Below are 9,893 nucleotides of genomic sequence, written 5' to 3'. Positions count from 1 at the left end.
TTTCTATAAGAGAGCAGGCTGAGCAAGCCAGGGGAAGCAAGCCAGTAAAGAACATCCCTCCATGGCCTCTGCATCAGCTCCTGCTCCCTGACCTGCTTGAGTTCCAGTCCTGACTTCTTTGAGTGAAATGTAAGCTGAATAAACCCTTTCCTCCCTAACTGCTTCTTGGTCATGATGTTTGTGCAGCAATAGAAACCCTGACTAAGACAACTGGGGAATATGATCTTCACAATACCAAGAATCCTCTCCACCCATTGATGGCCAACTAGGCCATCCTTTGCTGCATATGCAACTAGAGACACAGTTCTGGGAAGAACTAATTAGTTCATATTTTTGATCCTCCTATAGGGTTGCAGACCCCTTTAGCTCCTTGGTTACTTCTTCTAGCTCCTTCATTAGGGACCCGGTGTTCCATCCAATAGATGACTGTGAGCATTCACTTCTGTATTTGCCAGGCACTGACATAGCCTCTCAAGAGATAGCTATATCAGGATCCTGTCAGCAAAATCTTTCTGGCATATGCAAACGTGTCTGGCTTTGGTGGTTGTATATAGGATGGATCCCCAGGTGGGGAAGTCTCTGGATGGTCTTTCCTTCCATCTCAGGTCCAAATTTTGTCTCTGTAACTCCCTCCATGGGTATTTTGTTCCCCATTCTAAGAAGGCACAGAGTATCCACACTTTGGTCTTCTTTCTTCTTGAGTTTCATGTGTTTTGCAAACTGTATCTTGGGTAGTTTAAGTTTCTAGGTTAATATTCGATTATCAGTGAGTACATATCATGTGTATTCTTTTGTCATTCGCTTACCTCACTCGGGATGATATCCCCCAGATCCATTCATTTGCATAAGAATTTCATAAATTCATTGTTTTTAATTCCGAGTAGTACTCCATTGTGTAAACGTACCACATTTTCTATATCCATTCCTCTGTTGAGGGACATCTGGGTTCTTTTTAGCTTCTGCCTATTATAAATAAGGCTGCTCTGAACATAGTGGAGTGTGTGTCCTTATTACAAGTTGGAACATCTTCTGGGTATATGTCCAGGAGAGGTATTGCTGGTTCTTCTGGTAATACTATGTCCAATTTTCTGAGGAACCACCAGACTGATTTCCAGAGTGGTTGTACCAGCTTGCAATCCCACCAACATTGGAGGAGTGTTCCTCTTTCTCCACATCCTCGTCAGCATCTGCTGTCTACTGCATTTTTTGATCTTAGCCATTCTGACAGGTGTGAGGTGTAATCTCAGGGTTGTTTTGATTTGCATTTCCCTGATGATTAAGGATTTTGAACATTTTATCAGGTGCTTCTCAGCCATTTGGTATTCTTCAGTTGAGAATTCTTTTTCTTAGCTCTGTACCTCATTTTTAATAGGGTTATTTGATTTTCTGAAGTCCAGTTTCTTGAGTTCTTTATGTATATTGGATAATACGCCCCTATCTGATTTAGGATTAATAAAGATCCTTTCCTAATCTGTTGATGGCCTTTTTGTCTTATTGACAGTGTCTTTTACCTTACAGAAGCTTTGCAGTTTTATGAGGTTCAGTTTGTAGATTCTCGATCTTACAGAACAAGCCATTGCTGTTTTGTTCAGGAATTTTTCTCCTGTGCCCATATCTTCAAGGCTTTTCCCCACTTTCTCCTCTATAAATTTCAGTGTCTCTGGTTTCATGTGGAATTCCTTGATCCAGTTAATCTTGAGCTTTGTACAAGGAGATAAGAATGTATCAATTCGAATTCTTCTACATGATAACTGCCAGATGTGCCAGCGCCTTTTGTTGTAAATGCTGTCTTTTTTCCACTGGATGGTTTTAGCTCCCTTGTCAAAGATCAAGTGACCATAGATGTGTGGGCTCATTTCTGGGTCTTCCATTCTAATCCATTGATCTACCTGTCTGTCTCTGTACCAGTAACATGTAGTTTTTATCACAATTGCTCTGTAGTACAGCTTGAGGTCAGGCATAGTGATTCCACTGGAAGTCCTTTTATTGTTGAGAATAGTTTTTGCTATCCTAGGTATTTTGTTATTTCAGATGAATTTACAAATTGCCCTTTCTAACTCTGTGAAGAATTGAGTTGGAATTTTGATGAGGATTGCATTGCATCTGTAGATTGCTTTTGGCAAAGTTGCCATTTTGACTATGTTAATCCTGCCAATCCATGAGCATGGGATATCTTTCCATCTTTGGAGATCTTCTTTTATTTCTTTCTTCAGAGACTTGAGGTTCTTGTCATACAGATCTTTCACTTTTTTAGTTAGAGCCACACCAAGGTATTTTATATTATCTGTGACTATTTTGAAGGGTGTTGTTTCCCTAATATCTTTCTCAACCTGTTTATACTTTGTGTAAGGAAAGGCCACTGATTTGTTTGAGTTATTTCTATATCCAGCTACTGCACTGAAGCTGTTTATCAGGTTTAGGAGTTCTTTGGTGAATTTTTTTTTCTTTTTGGTTTTCTGAGACAGGGTGTCTCTGTGTAGTCCTGGCTGTCTGGGAACTCACTCTGTATACCAGGCAGGCCTTGAACTCAGAAATCTGCCTGCCTTTGCCTCCCTAGTGCTGGGATTAAAGGGGTTCACCACTAATGCAGGAAGTCCTTTGAGCTGGAATCGAACCAGCGACCCAAGGATTACCATATTGTACTAACTACAGTCCTCTGCTCTACCAACTGAGCTATTGAAATTTTTAGGGTCACTTATATATACTATCATATCATCTTCAAATAGTGATATTTTGACTTCTTCTTTTCCAATTAGCAGTCCCTTGATCTCCTTTTGTTGTCTAATTGCTCTGGATAGGACTTCAAGTATTATATTGAATAGGTAGGGAGAAAGTGGGCAGCCTTGTCTAGTCCCTGATTTTAATGGGATTGCTTCAAGTTTCTCTCCATTTCATTTGATGTCGGCTACTTGTTTGCTGTATATTGCTTTTATTATGTTTAGGTTTGAGCCTTGAATTCCTGATCCTTACAAGACTTTTATCATGAATGAGGTGTGGATTTTGTCAAATGCTTTCTCCACATCTAATGAGATGATCTTGTGGTTTTTGTCTTTGAGTTTGTTTATATATTGGATAATGTTGATGGATTTCTGTATATTAAACCATCCCTGCACCACTGGAATGAAGCCTACTTGATCATGATGGATGATCTTTTTGATGTGTTTTTGGACTCGGTTAGTGAGAATTTTACTGATTATTTTTGCATCAATATTCATAAGGGAAATTGGTCTGAAGTTGTCTTTCTTTGTTGGGTCTTTATGTGGTTAGTTATGAGAGTAATTGTGGCTTCATAGAATGAATTGGGTAGAGTACCTTCTGTTTCTATTTTGTGGAATAGTTTGCAGAGAATTGGAATTAGGTCTTCTTTGAAGGTCTGATAGAACGCTGCAATAAACTCATCTCGTCCAGTTTTTTTTTTTTTTTTTTTTGGTTGGTAGACTATTAATGAGTACTTCTATTTCTTTAGGGTATATCAGACAGCTAGATCATTAATCTGACCCTGATTTAATTTTGTTACCTTGTACCTGTCTAGAAATTTGTCTATTTAATCCAGGTTTTCCGGTTTTGTTTGTTGAGTATAGCCCTTTGTAGTAGGTCCTGATGATGCTTTGGATTTCCTCATGTTCTGTTGTTATGTCTCCCTTTTCATTTCTGATTTTGTTAATTAGGATACTGTCCCTGTGCCCTTTAGTCAGTCTGGCTAAGGGCTTATCTATCTTGTTGATTTTCTCAAAGAACATGCTCCCTGTTTGGTTGATTCTTTGTATAGTTCTTTTGTTTCCAGTTGATTGATTTCAGCCCTGAGCTTGATTTTTTCCTGCCTTCTACTCCTCTTGGCTGTATTTGCTTCCTTTTGTTCTAGAGCTTTTAGGTGAGCTGTCAAATTGCTAGTGTATGTTCTCCCTAGTTTCTTTTTGAAGGCACTGAGACCTATGAGTTTTCCTAGTAGGACTGCTTTCATTGTGTCTCATAAGTTTGGGTGTTTTGTGGCTTCATCGTCATTAAACTCTAAAAAGTCTTTGATTTCTTTCTTTATTTCTTCCTTGACGAAGGTATCATTGAGTAGAGTGTTCTTCAGCTACCATGTCAATGTTGGATTTCTATTATTTATGTTGTTACTGAAGATCAGTCTTTGTCCATGGTGATCTGATAGGATGCATGGGATAATTTCAATATTTTTATATCTGTTGAGGCCTGTTTGTGACCAACTATATGGTCAATTTTGGAAATGGTACCATGTGGTGCTGAGAAGAGGGTATATTCTTTTTTTTTTCCTTTTTTTTTTAGGATATTAATGTTCTGTAGCTATCTGTTAAATTCACTTGTTTCATAACTTCTATTAGTTTTCATGTGTCCCTTTTTAGTTTCTGTTTCCAGGATCTGTCCATTGATAAGAGTGGGGTGTTGAAGTCTTCCAGTATTATAGTGAGAGGTGCAATGTGTGCTTTGAACTTTAGTAAAATTTATTTAATGAATGTGGATGCTCTTGAATTTGGAGCATACATATTGAGAATTCATCTTGGAAGATTTTACCTTTGATGAGTATGAAGTACCCCTCCTTGTCTTTTTTGATAACTTTGGGTTGGAAGTCGATTTTATTCCATATTAGAATGGCTACTCCAGCTTGTTTCTTTGGAACATTTGCTTGGAAAATTGTTTTCCAGCCTTTCACTCTGATGTAGTGTGTTTCTTTTTCCCTGAGGTGGGTTTCCTGTAAGCAGCAAAATGTTGGGTCTTGTTTGTATAGCCAGTCTGTGATTCTATGTCTTTTTATTGAGGAGCTGAGTCCATTGATATTAAAAGGTATTAAGTAAAAGTAATTGTTGCTTCCTGTTATTTTTGTTGTTAGAGTTGGGATTCTGTTCTTGTAGCTGTCTTCTTTTAGGTTTGTTGAAGGATCACTTTCTTGCTTTTTCTAGGGTGTAATTTCCCTCCTTGTGTTGGTGGTTTCCCTTTGTTATCCCTAAAGGGCTGGATTCATGGAAAGATATTGTATGAATTTTGTTTTGTCATGGAATACTTTGGTTTCTCCATCTATGGTAATTGAGAGTTTTGCTGGGTATAGTAGCCTGAGCTGGCACTTGTGTTCTCTTAGGGTCTGTATAGCAGCTGTCCAGGATCTTCTGGCTTTCATAGTCTCTAGTGAGGTCTGCCTTTATATGTTACTTGATCTTTTTCCCTAACTGCTTTTAGTATTCTATCTTTATTTACTGTATTTTTGTTCTGATCATTATGTGTTGCGAAGAATTTCTTTTCTGGTCCAGTCTATTTATAGTTCTGTAGGCTTCTTGTATGGGCATCTCTTTCTTTAGGTCAGGGAAGTTTTCTTCTATACTTTTGTTGAAGATATGTGCTGGTCCTTTAAGTTGAAAAATCTTCATTCTCATCTATTCCTATTATCCATAGGTTTGGTCTTCTCATTGTGTCCTGGATTTCCTGGATGTTTTGAGTTAGGATCCTTTTGCGTTTTTCATTTTCTTTGATTGTCGTGTTCATGTTCTCTATGGAATCTTCTGCACCTGAGATACTTTTTTCTCTCTCTTGTATTTTGTTGCTGATGCTCATATCTATGGTAACTAATTTCTCTCCTATGGTTTGTTTCTCTAGAATTGTCTCCCCTTGGGTTTCCTTTAGTGTTTCTACTTCCATTTTTTTTAGATCTTGGATGGTTTTGTTCAATTCCATCACCTCTTTGGTTTTGTTTTCCTGTAATTCGTTGAGGGATTTTTGTGCTTCCTCTTTAAGGCCTTCTACCTGTTTAGCCATGTTCTCCTGTATTTCTTTAAGTGATTTATTAATGTCCTTCTTAAAATCCTCTACCAGCATCATGAATATGATTTTAAATCTGAATCTTGCTTTTTGAGTGTGTTGGGCTATCCAGGACTCATTTTGTTGGGAGTGCTGGGTTCTGATGATGCTGAGTGGTCTTGGTTTGTGTTAGTAAGATTCTTATGTTTGCCTTTAGCCGTCTGGTAATTTCTGGTGTTAGTTTTTATAGCTGTGCCTGGGTGGAGCTTTTTCGTCCTGTGATTCTATTAGTCTCTGTCAGCACTCCTGGAAGTCCAAGTCTTTCTTGAGTCTCAGTGGTCAGAGTACTTTCTTCAGGCAAGCTCTCCTCTTGCAGGGAAGGTGCACAGAGGTCTGGAGCTCGGTTTTGCCTCCTGGGTGGAGATGTAGGCCCGAAAAGGACCCTGTCCCAGAAGCTATGTAGCTTCTGCCACCCTCATGTTCTCCTGTGCAGACTGGCCTCTGAAGAACCTGGGATACAAGATGGTGTTCTCACCTGGTCCTGCTGTCAGAACCCTCCTTGGAGGCCAACTATCCTCTGGCAGGGAAAGTGAGCAGAGGTCTGGAGCTCAGTTCTGCCTCCTAACTGATGATGGAGGCCCGAAAGGGACACTGTTCCAGAAGCTATGTTGCTTCTGCAGCCTGTTTGCTCTCCTGCACAGACTTGGTAGAAAGGTTCTTATATAAGGGTTGTGACATACTTGAGGACCACAGGTGTGGAGCAGTAAACTGTGCACAGACAGCTTGGTTCCTGGTCAAGCATAGGCCTAGAACTCTGAATACCTAATCTGCACTTCACATTCTTATCAATAGTGAAGAGTTAATCTTTCCTCCCCATACTCCCAGCTTTTATTGTCTTCTTTATAATAGCCATTATATATAGATTGAGGACAGTCTTAATTTGCATTTACTATTGTCTAAGGATATCAAAAACATTTAAAGTATATACTGAACATTTATATATTTCTTCTTTGTGAACACTGTATTCCATTACTTAGTCTATTTTCGCTTTAGTCTGTTTCTTTTTTATTTTATTCACATTCTAACCATCCTCTCTTCCCGGTTTTCCTTCCCTCAGTTTCTCATCCCATTTCCTCCTCCCCTTGTCTCTGAGAGTGTGCTCCTCCTAACAGGACCAGGGCTTCCCCTTCCCTGGGGCCTCAAGTCTCTCAAAAATTAGGTGCATCTTCTCCTACTGATTCCAGACCAGGAAGTCCTCTGCTGTACATGTGCTGAGTGCCTTGGATCAGCCTGTGTATACTGTATGCTTGGTGGCTCAGTCTCTGTGTTCTTCCTGGAGTCTGGGTTAGTATAGACTGCTGGTCTTCCTCCCTTCCAGCTTCTTCAATCCTTCCTAATTCAACTGTAGGGGTTCCAAACTTCAGTCCAATGTTTAGGTGTAGGTATCTGCATCTGTCTCGGTCAGCTGCTGTTAGGGCCTCTCAGAGGACAGCCATGCTCCCATCTGTAAACACATCATAGCATCAATAATAGTGTTAGGCCTTGGCGCCCCCTTGCATCCCCCATGAGATGGATCCTAAGCAGTGCTGGTCATTGGACTACCTTTCCTTCAGTCTCCTCTTCATTTTTGTCCCTGCAGGTTTTTTGTTTGTTTGTTTGTTTGTTTTTTGTTTTTTGTTTTTTTGACAGGAACATTTCTGGATCAGAAATTTTGACTGTGAGTAACTCCATCCCTCCACTCGAAGGTACTGTTTATCTACTGAAGGTGGACTCTTTGACTTCCCTTTCCCCATTGTTGGGCATTTTGGCTAAGGTCATCCCTATTGAATCCTGAGAGTCTTTCACCTCCGAGGTCTCTGGAGGGTCCCCCCAGCCCCTTCTGTCCCCATCCAGCTGCATATTTTCATTAATTCTCCTGGTTCTCTCATCTTCTCTCCTGCTACCCCCATACATGATCTTGTTCCCTCATCCCCTCCCCTCTTACATCCAAATCCTTCCCTCCCCCTGCCTCCCATGATTATTTTCTTCCCCCTTATAAGTGGGATTAAAAGACCATTACTTGGACTTTTCTGCTTGTTATACTTCTTATGGTCTATGGGTTACATCCTAGGTTTTCTGTACCTATTAGCTAATATACACTTATCAGTGAATACAGACTATATATGTCCGTTTGGGTCTGAGTGACTTTACTCAGGATGATATTTTCTTGTTCCACACATTTTTCTGCAAAATTCAAGATGTCCTTGTTTTTACTAGCTGAATAGTATTGCATTGTGTAAATTTCATAGCACCATTTGTCAAATAGGCCTTTTTCCCCCCTATTAACATCCTTAGCACCTTGTCAAAACCAGGTATGTCTATAAGAAGATCTAAAGAGTCAATTAACTTGGGCTTGTAGAGGGTCACAGATACTGAACCACCAAACAAAGAATATACATGGGCGAGAAATAGGCCCCTTACAAGTATGTAGCAGATGTGAAGCTTTGTATTTATGTATGTCTCCTAACATTTGGAGTGGGGACAGTTGCTGCTTCTATAAACTGCCTTTGGATTCCATTCCCCTATCTAAGCTTCCTAGTGTGGACTGAGAGGAAAATGATGCTCCTAGTGCTGCTGTGACTTGATATGCCAGGATGGGCTGGTTGCCATGGGGATACCTCCCTTTCTCTCAGAGAGAGAGGGAGATTAGGTAGAGGGTGCATAAAGGTGATACTTGGAGGAGAGGAGTGTCTGGGGATGCGTTCAGGATGTAAAGTGAATAAATAAATAAAATAATGAGAAAAGACTGAAAACAACCTCATAAGTGACAGATAATTAAATAAGCAAAAAGGACTGTCTTCTTCAAAGGACATGAGATTAATTCCTAGCACACATACAGCAGTTAACAACAACTGTAATCTTAGTGTCAGGTAAGCTATGTCTTCTTTTGGACTCTGTAAGCACTGGATGCACACAGTGAACAGACATATATCTAGGCAAAACAGTCATACTTATAACATAAAAATAAATAAGATCTCAAAAGTATTAAATCAATGATGTAGCTAAATAGGTTCATGTGCAGATATTCTATTCTGTACCATTGACCTATATATCTTTGTGTGTGTATATATGTGTTTATTAGATATTTTCTTTATTTGCATTTCAAATTTTATCCCCTTCCCCCATTTTCCCTCTGAGAACTTCCCATTCCCCCCTCCCTCTGCTCTTTAACCCACCCAATCCAGCTCCCCTGTCCTGGGATTCTCCTATACTGGGGTATTGAACTTTCACAAGACCAAGGTCCTCTCCTCTCATTGATGTCCCACAAGGCCATCCATTGCTACATATGTGGCTGGTGCCATGAGTTTCTTCTTGTGTACTCTTTGGTTAGTGGTTTAGACCCTGGGAACTCTGGAGGTACTGGTTGGTTCATATTGTTGTTCCTCCTATGATGCTGTAAACCCATTCAACTCCTTGGGTCCTCTCTCTAGCTCCTTCATTGGAGCCCCTGTGCTCAGTCTAATGGATGGCTGTGAGCATCCACTTCTGTATTTGTCAGGCACTGGCAGGGCCTCTCTGGAGACAGCTATATCAGGCTCCTGTCAGCAAGCACTTATTGTCATCGAAAATAGTATCTGGGCTTGGGAATTGTATATGGGATGGATTCTCAGGTGGGACAGTCACTGGATGGCCTTTCCTTCAGTTTCTGCTACAAATTTTGTCTCTGGATCTCCTCCCATGTGTATTTTGATCCCCTTTCTAAGAAGGACCAAAGAATCCACACTGTGGTCTTCCTTCTTCTTGAGCTTCACGTGGTATGTAAATTGTGTCTTGGGTATTCTGAACTTTTGGCCTAATAATCACTTATCTGCGTGTTCTTTTGTGATTGGGTTATCTCACTCAGGATGATGTTTTCTAGTTCCATCCATTTGCCTAAAAACTTCATTTTTTTAATATTTTTGATTACATATTTTCCTCAATTACATTTCCAATGCTATCCCAAAAGTCCTCCATACCGCCCCCCACTTCCCTACCCACGCATTCCCATTCTTTTGGCCCTNGCATTCCCCTATATTGAAGCATATAAAGTTTGCAAGTCCAATGGGCCTCTCTTTCCAGTGATGGCCAACTAGGCCATCTTTCGATACATATGCAGCTAGAGACAA

This window comes from Mus caroli, unplaced genomic scaffold (genome assembly GCF_900094665.2).
Source record: "Mus caroli unplaced genomic scaffold, CAROLI_EIJ_v1.1 scaffold_15568_1, whole genome shotgun sequence".
Lineage (NCBI taxonomy): Eukaryota > Metazoa > Chordata > Mammalia > Rodentia > Muridae > Mus > Mus caroli.
The sequence above is the reverse complement of the archived record's forward strand: the minus strand, read 5'-3'. Positions refer to the sequence as shown.